Here is a 13,647-nt window from a genome sequence, read left to right on the forward strand (position 1 = left end):
TCAACGGCGTCTTTCTGTGACTGTCTGACTTTCCTTTTCCATAACTCCTCCTCGACTTTCATGATGCACTCTGCATCCCAGGTCCCCGCTGTGGGCCACCTCTGACTTTCTGGTAATCCCTTGGTGTAGTCTACCCATAAATCAAGAAATAATATAGCGTCTAAGCCATGTTTGTGATACATAAAGTGCCCTGGAGTGTCCCTAGGAGGAATAGGGACGGCTTCTTCGAGAACCCCTTTTCTGGTAGTGATCTGTCTTAATTTCGAAAAGAGCGGCATATTGAGAACTGACCTTATACTTGATTTTGACCTGATACTTGAATTTGAACAGACTTAATACAATAAACACGATAATGAACAGTCATTCATACCACGATATACAGAACATACTTAAACACTTTAAACATTAAACATTAAACCTTTAACTGAAACAACAATGATGATCGTCTGCATAACTAAATCACCATGCTTAATTCTTGACACTTACTAGATACTTCGGAACACTTGATATACTGCTAAACAGTACAGATACACTGCTAAAACAGTGCAGACCGGATTTGTGTACCCAAACCCGTCTTGACCGGCACAACCTATGTGCACGTCAGAAATGCCTCCCCAGCAATGGTACTCACCGGGTAGCTTCGGAAACGGAAGGCCTCAGTAACTTGAACTTGAACCGGACTGGACTCGACTCGACTCGACTCGTCGGGCACTGGGCTTGACTTCGGACTGGTGGGTCTCTGTATACCTCGGATCTTGCTCTCTCAGCTAGGCTCTGGTCGGGATACTTCGCACTTCTCACCGCCTCGTCTGGGTGTTGATCGCAGTCTCAGTCGCCCCCGCTTGACCGGAGGGAGATACAGGAAATCCTGCTGGTACGCGTTATTGTCCGTCCAGCTGTGGCAGGAGACCGGGCCTGCAACTCACCGCCGGCGCGTGAGATGAGAAAGTGTCCCTGTTCGGGCGCCATCATGTGGTAAATAAAAATTCCTTTACCGGGACTGAATTTGATACAGAAACATTATAAAATAGCTCAGTAAAATGAGAGGCAGAATCCGTGATATTAGAGTTTCGGAATGGGCTTTATTCCAATAATCGATTATAATCGGATGCTTCAAGTTCCATCACCACGGGGGTTCAGGAAGTGAAGTACATACTTTATTGACAAGAAGTAACTTTTATAGTACATACATTATAATGAAGTGAATACAGTAGGCGTAACAATTGATAAGGACATTGACGTTTGGTCTGCGTAACCGAAAATGGGTGTAATAATGAGTAAAAGGAAACATGATTGGTTATGATGTAATACATAGGTGGATCTATAAGATAATACTTGGCATAGATGCGCGCGCAGCAGTATGACGTGTAATTGACGTGTAACTAGGGGGTGACGGAGACTTGACATTTAGCTCTATATGTGGAGACGAGAAGTCTGGGGGGTCAAGTCAACCTAATCCCAAATCATATCGAACATCCTATGTTTAAAGAACTATGTTATCCACAAAAGAAGGACTCTCGGACAGAATCTATTCTATACTGACTGTGCGTGCGTGTACAAGCGTCTAAGTGTCTACACTGAATGCGAGGGGGTAGGAATATTCCATGGTAACAGGGCTATGAATTACTTGCATGAGGACAGAGAAGTTGGGCCTTTTTGCTTGGCAACTGGAAGAATGTTTACTTAAACTACTTGGCAGGAATGCATCGGCTGAGGGGGAAGCAGATAATTCGAAGGTGAAATACAGTTCTTGGCAGAGAGTAGGCTGATGTCAGGCTTCGTGAGCCGCGCAGAGAATGAGACAAAGTTCATGGTCACAGATGCAGGCTCGGACTGGAGCTTTCAGAGGCAGAAGGCAAGAGGAGTTTTGATGACAGAATCAGGGCCTACTTGCCTGGACTGTAAAGTGGCATAAGTGAACCATATAAAGCCGGTGGCCTTTCATATTTAGGAATGGAATATCCGGCCTATTCATGGCGGATCTGTCAAAGGACATGTTGACGGTGGACGCACATGTGTTTGCGTCTTCATAACTGGAACTGGAGGGAAACATACATGTACTTGTGGCATGCACATGGGACCGTTGGGGTCCAAGATAGGGGACATAACTGACCAGAAAAATCCATATTTCCACAATACTTCAAGCATTGTACCAAGGGCCGGATTACTGTAACGGTACAATCCCAGGCCTCGGTTTGTGCCAGCACTCAGTCTAACTTTTTGCACCTTGAGCGATTTGGGACGGTACCAAAAATATCAAGCATTGGTAAAGCTAATCCGTCTGAATATATTTTAAAGACAATTGATTTTTAATTGATTGGAGAGTTGGATTTGTTGAGGGGGTGGGTAAGCATGAAAATAAGTCAATGGTTGGATGACAGTGTCACATGGATGGGTGGATCTGCAAATAATCAAGTCCATGGATAAGTATAGAGTGAAAGCATTCATTGATGGATAGTGGTTGAATAAGTGAGTACAATAATGGATGGATGAATTGGTAAATTCATGAAGGATTTAATGAGTTGAGTGCATTGATGAATGTAGATATTTTCATAAATCCTACAGGCTGAGGTCTCAGACAACAGAAGTGATATTGTTACAAAAATGCCCCGAATTTACAAAATTATGCCAGTGCAAGCATTACACTAATGTGAGGCACTGTCATTCCAAGAATGTTCTCAATATATGCAAGGAATTACCAACAATATGCTAAATCAAACATTACACAAAGGTTGGGCATCATTGTTCCAAGAATGTGTACAATATAGCAAGCACTGCCTTTTTTTCCACGACAAGCAATACACATGAGTGGGCACCATAGTGCCAAGACTGACCACCTTATGTCGATCATTACCGCTGCCATGCATGTTCAGATTTCCCACAACACTCAGTAATCTTTACTGCAGTTCCAAACTTACGCCATTGTTCAGAGGTTCATCCAGAAACATTGTTTCAGGTCATCTTTGTGCCATAACATAAAAGACTTGGCTGATTGGGCGCGTTTGCACCATCATGCAGTAAACCTACTAAACGTTCATGTTTGTGCCTTCAATTAGGAATCATGAGTGCGTGTTGAGATATTCACCATCAGTCATGAATCCACAGTACATACCATGTTTGTATCATCACTTGGTAATAGTTCCACAGCCCATATACAGACATATCATCAAAAATGGCACATGTGTTAATATCACAGTAAGCCATTTTCAGACTTAAAGAACATAGAGTTTATGCTGATGACACTCATTGGCTGCTGGCATCTACAGGGGAGTGCAGGCGCACATGCGTAAAATAATATTTTTAAACAATTAAAAAAACTTACCGAACTCGACGATGTCCTCCTTTTGGACCTCTTCTTTTTCCAACACAGGAACCGGACGCTTGAACTCCCTTGGACAATCCTCGTGCTGCTCTCATCAGCATAAGTACTAGGTAAACAAATTGTTGTTTTTGCACTCATCAGCATGAGAGCAGAGCTCGGATTGGTGGGATCGGCCTCACTCAGCGCTCCACTGTGCTCTGGAGGCTTTGGCCTGCTCTAACCTAGCTGTCTTAAGAAAGCTGAGTTGTTAGAAATGTTTAAAGTGGGCATGTGTGGCTGGCAAACGCAAGACGGATGGCCGAAAAGGCATGCGCACTTTAAATAGTGCAATAACAGCCCTCCCTCCTTCCTGCTGCTGGCACTTAGCAGCGGCCCCACCCCGTCCTCGCGCTCGGCTCGGGGGATGAATAATAAAGTGGTAATTAATTACCATTTAATTTTTTCTTTGGGGGATCTTTAAGTGGAACGCTGCACCTCCTCTCAAACTGAGGAGTCCCCCTGAGGACACTGCATCCTTCACCAAGCATGATTTTTTTATCTGATCCTTCTAACTTATGCTACCAAGTGTACAAGGTATCGGTACCACAGGTTGTTACTAGATGTCCATCTGAAGTGAGCAGAAAGGCAGCAGTGCCTCAGGTCATTACTAGAGGTCACACTGAAGTCAACAGAAAGGATGCAGCACTGACGATTGCTACTAGAGGTCCCTCTAATGTCAGAAAAAGGGGTGCAATACCGTATGTCATTGCAGGAGGTGCAGCTGAAGTTGGCAGAGAGAGTGCAGTACCTCAGGTCATTGTAAGATGTCCTTTTAAAGTCAGCAGAAGAGTGTTAAATTGTAATCGCTTACCAGATGCTCTGCAGGGCCGGACTGGGAACTGACACCGGCCCTGGCAAACAGCTCGGCCGGCCCCCCTGGGGGCCAGGGAGGATATGGCCGAGCTTTTTGCTAGGGCTGGGTTTCAGACGATTTTGTTACAAGGGGCCGAAATTGCTGGCCCCTGGTAACAAACCCGGCCCCCACCCTGGCGGCCCACCAGGGAAATGCACGATGCCCGCTACTGCCAGTCTGGCACTGATGCCCTGTGCACTCAAACACCTCCGCTCACCTCACATCAAGAAAAAAGAACGTGCTTTTCAGTATTCTACACATTCTAAACTGATAAATAAGGTCCTCCTTCAAGAAACCAATTCTACAAGCAAAGGAAGTTGTGTGTTTTACATTCTTTGCCCAGTGACTTCATAAAACATTTTAAAAAGATCTGGCATTGCTACTACAGGAATGAACAGGGTTTAAAAGCTAGCACAAATTAAATAAAAGTGGCATGAAGGCCCTCTTCGGAAGTTTCTTCGATGAAGCTGGATCCCATGGTTTGAGAGATGATGCAATTTGGGCCTTGGACTGTGCTTCATCTCATTTGCATAATCGTGCGTTCTCATGCACGTGAAAGAATACGTAGAGGCGCACAGGTGCTCCAGGAGAATCCATGCTTGCAAAAACACTAGTTCCGTCACAGCAGGCAAGGTTTAAATATATTTATACCTTCTGAAAGATCATGTTTCCAATTGAAATATACCCACAGTCCTTGCTATAAAATATGCATACCCAAAAAATCCTCATGCAGGTTCAATTTTTATAAGAGTTTTTTTTTTAACATTTATTGTGCTAGATAGTGTAATTAAAGTGTGATTTGCGTTACCAAGTGTGATAGTATTCATGGGATCAACACACTGGCATTTCAGAGGTCTTACTATTAGGATGATAGTTTAGTTTGACAACTGTGTTGTTCAAGAGAATATTGTATATTCAGTTTTTCTGGCATTCGCTTGCACCTTGTGTGGCAGTGATGAAAGAGTTAAGTTTTATCAGAGTTTTTCTGACCAAACAAAGTATTTTATACACAGAAAACTTCAGGTGAAGTATTTAGTGGTTGTAGAACTTTTTATGGTTCAGCTGTGTTTAGACTACAGTCATATTGAAAGTAACGACCCCAAGGTGCGATGTGCGCGTGGTACAGAAATGTGAATCTGAAACATTAAATCACTGTGCATTGTGACATATGTAACCTGTATTCGAGATACAACCAACTGCTTGTATGGCCTTTTTCTGGAATTCTGTATGTTGGGGAGAGGAGTTGGCCTACCGGCTAGGGCGGTTGACCTCGAATCTAGGGAACTGGGTTAGAGTCTTGGCAATGACGCTGAACATCCTGTGATTCTGGACAATTCCCTTAATCTCCCTGTGCCTAACAAAAATGAATGTGTCCTCATGCAATGCAACTGGTGCTATGTAAAATGCTCTGATACCCGATATAGGGTCAAGTTCGCTCTATATAAAACTCAGGGTGGAAAAAACGGTTCCCACTGGCATGGGCACCTGGATCTTCATTTCTAGTAGCCACTGTAGGGAAATCCCCCATACCAGGGTTTATTGGCATATACATGATGCCCTGGGATCAGATCACACAGTAGTGCCATTTCATTCCTTTTTATTGACATTGAAATAAAAAATGATTGTTTGATGTGAGCATAAGGATGGGCTGTGCTGCTTTTATGCTCACTGCCACCAATTGTTTGGCATTTTTCGAGTATAAAGCTTTAGATGTGCAGTTTAGCAACTATTATCTTTTTCCACTTTGCATTGTATATGCAATGCCCCTGCAGCCCCTGCTGTGTAGGGGAGAGGCAGGGGGGGTCCTCACCCATTCAAGGGGGCCCCATTCATCCCAAGGGCAATGCATATCTGTGAGATATGGGAGACTCAGGGGCCCCTCATGGCATTCTGCAAGGGGGGAGGGGGCATAATTTTTAGTTACACCACTGTGGAGGGGAACTTCTTTTCTCATCACCTTTGCAAAATGCACACCCGAAGAATACTCCTCTGGCTTTACACAAAATCAGAACAGCACTTCAAGAAGCAATGGATACTGACCCAAATAGGCCAGTGGTTAAAGGGAAATTAGACAAGGTCCATTCTTGTGTATTTGTGTGTGTTGATTACAAGAACGCTTACAGACGGCTTAGGCAGGACCTAACAAATGCTGTTGCGTGTTTTTGTATGTTCACAGCCTCTATAATGTGTAGAGGATGGGCAAAGACATCTCCTTACTTGCACACAGCCACATCCTCGTGTAAGTTAGGGGAAAACTATTTATTATTGCACTGGCTCTAACTCTGTCACCATTAAATTAAACAAGAGGTGAAGCAGGCATCTGAAGCCTTCTTTGATGCCGAAGTGCTTCAGAAGGGCAAGATTGGAAGCAAATTCTGATATCATGGGCCCAGATTGTTTTACAAGGCTTGATCAAGCTAACCTGTCTAAATACGTATTCAGTGTATTACTTAAAAAAAATACTAAGGGCCTCATTCCGATGTCAGGCGGATCACCACCAACAGGCCATCTGTGGCGGTCCGCCTGACATTTAGTGTATTGCTCAGACCGCCAGATTACAATTCCCATGGTCGGAGCGATTCCAACAGCTCTAGGAGGCCGTCGGGGTGGCGGTCAGAGCCTAATCCCTACAAAGGGGGCTCTGCCTGCGGATGCACCACCATAGGGATTAGGATGTCCCTTTCCCTCAGCCTTTACATGGCGGTCCCACCGTCATGTAAAGGCAGATGGAAAGGGCCTTTGTAGGCCCCAAGCAGGGTCCCCATCGCCAATAGCCCACTGGAATGTGGCCTGGGGGGCACATGTGGTGCCCCCCTAAACATCCATGGTGCATGGGTGTTTGAAAACTCACCTTTTCCACTGCGACTTGCACTGTGGATCTTTTCTAGGGCTGCAGCACAAGCCGTAATGGAAAAGAGCAGTTTTTCAACTGCCTGCATGACGGTCAGATTGTAATCAGGCAGGTAGGGCTGCCGACATGTAGCCTGTCAAACACCTGTCCGAGGCCATCGTAATTAGGGCCTTGATATGTAAATGTGATGTGAATAACTGTTGTGCGAATCTTTGGGGTTTACAAAAACCAGATTGTAAAGGTTTTTGTGACTGCATTAATAATAAACTGCATCACTATGTCCAGTATATCCACTTTCTAGTAAATGAGTGGACGTTCCATGAAGAGAATGTAGATTCTCCAAGTATGTGTAGAGAGAATATGGATTTCATTAAAGACAGAGAGGCTAGCATTATGCATAAATACCTTTATTGCCACTCCTTGCAGCACTTCAAAGTATAACATCACCAAACACAGAAACTCTAGAATATAGAATGTCCAACAGAATATAAACCACAACACAGCAGCCATCTTCCTCTTTTAAGCTGCTCCTGAAGAGAAATTCGAAATTGTTCTCTGTTGAAAAATTCCATCATCTTTTGAACTACTGAACGTCTGGAAAATAAACCAAAACATTTCCATAAATAAACTGATCTTCCAACTTAAATAAGCACCTCCCAGACAAGAAATACACCAAAAAGTACTGTACAACTCTCACCCCATCCAAAAAAAAAATGGGAGGGTGGGAGAGATAATGCTAGCCTCCATGTCTTTAATGAAATCCAGATTCTCTCTACACATACTTGGAGAATCTACATTTCATTTCAAGACCGGAGGCTACCATTATGCATGTTTAAAGCTGTGATAAAACAACTGACAAAACATGACCCAAAGGTTTCAAATAAAACTTAGCAAAAACATCTGCATTCGAACAATCTGCGGCACACAATATCTCCTCCAAACGACCACCAGATAGAAAAACCTTACTCGCCATCGCACCCCTCACAGAATGCGCACCAAACTCTTTTAAATCCACACCAGCTTCAAACATACAAAACTTCACCCACCTAGCAATGGTGGCAGATGTAACTGGCCTAAACGGACGAACAAAAGAAATCAGCAACTAATCCTCTCCATGCCTTCTGAATTCACTCATTCTACCCTCGTACTCTCTCAAACATCTTACCACACCTAACTTTGGATGATCATCAAATTTAGGATAAAAAACTGAAGAAGACATACATTTAGGTCTCTTGGTAATGTTAAAAATAACCCTTCCGGAGAAAAAAACCCTGTTACTAATGTCTAAAGCCCTCACATCTGCAACTCTCCTAAAATAAATTAGACACAAAAGACTCGCCAATTTACCAGATAGCTGTTTCAAAATCAGAAACCTATTAGCCGGCCAACCTTCAAATAACGTTAAGATCTTATTAACGTCCCACAGACCACTATACCTAGGTTTTGGAGGTCTCCTCAACTTAACACCTTTCAAAACTCTACAAACTAAAGGCTCCCTACCAATAGAACAACCTCCTACCAAACTATGTCCTGCTGCAACAGCAGACCTATAACAATTAATTGTCCTATAACTCAAACCCTTTTCAAACAAAGAAGATAAAAATGTACCAACTCTATGGCAGAAGCCTCCATGGGATCCAAACCCTTTCCAGGCACCAACTAGACCACTTCCTCCAAGCTCCCAAATACCTTTTCCTTGTACCTGGGGCCCAAGATTCACTGAGCAGCTCTTGAGCCTGCTTCGAAAGATCCTTGAACTGCTCACCTCTCCTGAAATCCTCCATACAAGAAGGCTCAAAGCACCTTCTAGAACAATAGGATGAAAAACCTCTCCCTCTCCCTGAAGCAAGTCTTCTGAATCCAGAATCAACAATAGTTCCTCTACAGTCAGCTCTAAGAGACCCGGAAACCAAGCCTGACTTGCCCAAAATGGCAGCACTAACACCAGCTGACACTTCTGTCTCCTCACCATCAACAAAACTCTCTGTATCAATGCAAATGGGGGAAAAGCATAACCCCAGACCTTCCTCCAATCCTTCTGGAACGCATCCACCTCCTGTGCCAAAGGATCCTGTCTCCAACTGTAGTATCGATCCAACTGAAAAGTCAGCCTTGACGCAAACACATCCACCTCCAAGGGTCCCCATACTTGAAAAATCCTCCTGAAAATCTGAACCTTCACTTTCCAGTCGCTGTAATCCCTTAGATATCTCAAATTCCAATCTGTCACCACATTGCACTGGCCTGGAAAATACTCTGACTGCAAACCAATTCTCTCCTCCAAACAAAAACTCCAGATCTTCTTCACCAACCTTGTCAGATTCTTCGATCTGCTTTCACCCAAATGATTAATGTACTGCACCGCTGACATATTGTCCATCTTTAACAAGACATTGAAACTCTTCAATTTTCTCCCAAATCTCTTTAAGCCATAAAGCCCTGCCATCATCTCCAAACCATTTATGTGCACTGCACTCTCCTCCACAGACCATCTTCCACCTGTCTCCTGGTCTTCCAGACATGCACCCCAGGAAAAAGGCTCGCATCCGTCTCTAACACAAAATCTGGACATATCCCAAATATCGCATGACCATTCCATGCCTCCAGATTCTCTGACCACCAAACCAATTCCTCCCGAGCTTCTTCCGATATAAACACCTGATCTCCATACCACAAGCCTCTCCTGAGTGCATCCGCCTTCAACCTCTGCAATGCTCTGTAATGAAGTGGCCCTGAAAAAACTGCCTGAATTGAGGAGGAAAACAGGCCAATTACTCTTACCAAAGGTCTCAAAATAACTCTCTCCTTCCTTAACATACACTTCACTTCTGACTTTATTTTCTTCACTTTCTTTTCTGGCAAACTCAAAGTCTTCTCCACAGTGTTCACAACGAATCCTAAAAACTCCAGACACTGACTTGGTACCAAAACTGACTTTTCTTTGTTCACTATAAAACCCAAACTTTCCAAAAGACCCATGGTTAAGACTAACTGGTCCTTCACATCCTTCTTGCTCTGAGACAGTATCAGAAAATCGTCCAGATACAGCGGCTTTCCTCTGCTATCGGAATCATGAAGTAAGCATCCTTCAGATCCAACTTCACTAACCAATCGTCCTCCTGTAAAATACCCCTCAAAAGATAGATACCCTCCATCTTGAAATGCCTGTAAACCACATAATGATTCGTCCGTCTCAAGTTTATCACTGGCCTCCAACCTTTCCCTTTCTTCTCCACTAAAAATATAGTACCTACAAATCCCTTGCTCTCCTCTGAAACTACTTCTATTGCACCCTCTTGCAACATTTCCATAACTTCTGTTCCTACGACATCTTGTAATTCCCTTTTGAAAACCAACTGACCTGGTTCTTTCAACTGAACTGGCAGCTCCACCAACTCCAACATATAACCCTTTACTGTATTCAAAACCCAGCTGTCTCATGTTCTCAACTTCCAATTTTCCACGAAATATCTCAACCTTCCCCCTACCTTGACTTGGGAAGAACCAAAATCTGTCTTCATACTTACCATGTGATCCTTGAGTAAATTGAGCTCGACCTCTTGGTTGCCGCCCTCATCCAGCTGCTCTCCCTCATTGGGGTAAAATCCAGTGGCGGACTGAAATCCCCTAAAGACGGCTCTTCCACCTGACTGATAATGTGCCCTTGTAAATGAACGGCCAGGGAAATGGGCCCTTGCCCCAGCCCTGTCAAAAACACCCCTTCCAAACACTCTTTTAAGGGATGTTTGAGCTTTATCCAAGTTGGTGAAGGTTGAAATGTACTTTCCAACCCCTTCACCAAACCCTCTCCAAAGAGGTATCCTTTTGGATCATCTGCTGGCTCTTTTTTTGAAAAATCACCCAGCTTAGGGCTAATTCTCATTAAAACAGCTTTACGTCTCTCTGACGTTAGGGCTGAGCTAGTGTTGCTTAACAAACATATAGCCCTCTGAGACCAGCCTCTTAAAAGATCTAAATCAACATGAACCTTCTTCATTTTTGCCTCCTCCACCATATCTAGAATTCTGGCTAAAGGTCCCAAAACGTCCAGTAATCTATCCTGGCACTGCTTTAAAGCTTTTTCCAAACCCTTCCGAGGGTCACGGCCCATCTCAAAAAGGTAGCTTATCAAATCTGGATTAAGCTCAGGAGTTAAACAACATTTTCCTTCTACAACAGGGCGTGAACACTCTGCTTTCATCACAGTCCTTGCTTCCTTCTCTAAAGATTTCCTTATCCAAAGCTTAATAAACTCTGCCACATGCAGCAACGGCCACCAATCTGCGCTCCTTGGGTGTCTAATAAGCTCAGGACTAAACATATCCTCACCCTGAGGATCCTTGATTAAACCGTTCTCCTTTCTTTCTTTTTCCACCTTATCCTTATCCATGTCCCACCCATCATCAAAATAATCGTCCAGTATGAACTCATCTTCATCATCCCCACTATCATTATCCAATGAACCATCTTGTGATTCAATCAAATCTGTTGTGTCGCCAAGGGCACCTTCATTGGTGCCGCGAAAGGACACCTTCTTCTCTTGTGGCGCAACGCTCACCTTTTCCTCCTTTCAAAAATCTGACACCCACTTCAACATTTTTAACTTTCTTTACTCTCTTTCCTCCAACTCTGGTCTCACTACTAGCTTCTTCATCTAAAGAATAAAATTTCTCCTTTGAATTTTCCTCAAATCTCCTCTTTCTCCTCATAACACTCTTAAAAACATCTTTCATGGAGCTCTTAAGCTCCTCCTGAATAATCTTCCTCCAATCAGCCTCACCTGAGCTTGAGCCCTGAGTATTGTCACCTGCCTCCATAATTCATTTTTCCAATACTATCTTCAAATACCAGAACAAAAATTCTTGGCTATTAAATAGTATTATTCAAATATATCCTTCTTTGTAAAAAACAAGCTTTCCAATTTTATATTCCTTAAAATACACCAACCACCACTAGCATACGCCTCTCTCGCCTCTAAAAATCAGCTGTGACCGTTTCAACCGAAATTATGCATGCGCGTTCCTCCGAAGCAATCACAGCCTCAGATCTGCACTAGTCCTCACTCAAAATGGCTGCCACGTGTCGTCATGCACGCACGTGTGATGACGCACCTCAGCCCTCTCTCTTCAGCTCCGAGCCGCTCCTGACAACGCGACTCGGAAAAAAAGACTCTACACGCCGTGAGCCGCAAAATTTAAATGCGCTCGCGGCGCAACAGTAAACCTTACTTTCCTCTTTCTTTTGTTTTCTCTTTTTTTTAAAACCAACAAAATATTATCCCAACATAAAATCGATATATTAACAAGTCAAATCCTACCTACTAACCAAATAAAACAATCCATAAATTGGGTTTCACATTTAAACTATTCAAAAAGGTTACAAATATCTACTTAAAAACAAATAAACACTTACTCACATACATCAATAACTTAAAACACTAAATCAACCAATATTCAATCTTAATACAATATTAGCTTAAGAACACATAACAGTATACTTATCTGCAAGGAGCAGCCAATAAAAGAGGAAGATGGCTGCTGTGTTGTGGTTTATATTCTGTTGGACATTCTATATTCTAGAGTTTCTGTGTTTGGTGATGTAATACTTTGAAGTGCTGCAAGGAGTGGCAATAAAAGTATTTATGCATAATGCTAGCCTCCAGTCTAGCCATGAAATTTGCATACCCACATGCATTTACGTATGCATGAGTTTCATTTGACTCCACACGTTGCCTTCTTCTTTGATTGGATGCTCATGGTCACATGACCAGATTCTCATGGGCATTAGCTGGTGAGCCATTGAAGGTCCTGCATTCCCTCTGACAAACCTTTTACCTGACCGCTTTCCTTTGAAGTCTTTGGGACTACCTCTGAATCTGGAAAAGGAAAATGAGCATTCTTGACTCATCCTTCCCACCCCCATCATCCCCCTGACTATACCTTTGCATACCTGCTGCACCCTATTTACTTATGGTCCCTTTCTCTCGCTAACTAGTAGGGGAACACCTCTCCCTTCCAATTTCAGCATGTTGCCACAATCTTGGTTTGGTACCCAGGGCAGCATGACAAGATGCCTGCAGGTATGGCCTAAAGTTCTTGCAAGGCCCCTTGATCCTTCTCTTGCCTATCTGATACCCCTTTGATATTAAAGGAACTATTCTCTTTGCCACTTTTAATCTCCCCATCTGCTCCTGCCACATTTTTCCATCTTCGGGTAGGTGGCCAGGGTAATGTGGTCTAGGTTGTATACCAATGATCATCATTTTAAGCAACACAATTGAGGAGGGTTCCTCATTAGAGAATCAGAGCAATGAGCTAAATGAACAAGAGAGACAGGCACAATAACAAAACATAAAGAGTTTGGAAAATATGCGAGCGCTAGGGGTTATGGGGAAGGATCATAGGGTATGTTAATCCAACTCCCTTGCGTTCTTGTGAAGCACACAGTAAGAACCAGCCCCTCCCAATGACACCTTTCTGCTCCTCCTTCCAAAATCAACAGTAACATTTCCTACAGGAAAATGATATTTGGAATTTACAACAATATTGTTCATTGTACAATGCTCTGTTATTTTGTCCCAGG

At 43.3% G+C, this 13,647-nt stretch overlaps 1 protein-coding gene across 1 annotated transcript in view; it reads right to left on the reverse strand.

The window, feature by feature from the left end:
• Positions 1–13,647, reverse strand: part of LAMA3 (laminin subunit alpha 3) — an 881,606-nt gene that overhangs the window by 724,327 nt on the left and 143,632 nt on the right. The window lies entirely within an intron of this gene.

This window comes from Triturus cristatus, chromosome 5_1 (assembly GCF_964204655.1).
Source record: "Triturus cristatus chromosome 5_1, aTriCri1.1, whole genome shotgun sequence".
In the NCBI taxonomy this organism is placed as follows: domain Eukaryota; kingdom Metazoa; phylum Chordata; class Amphibia; order Caudata; family Salamandridae; genus Triturus; species Triturus cristatus.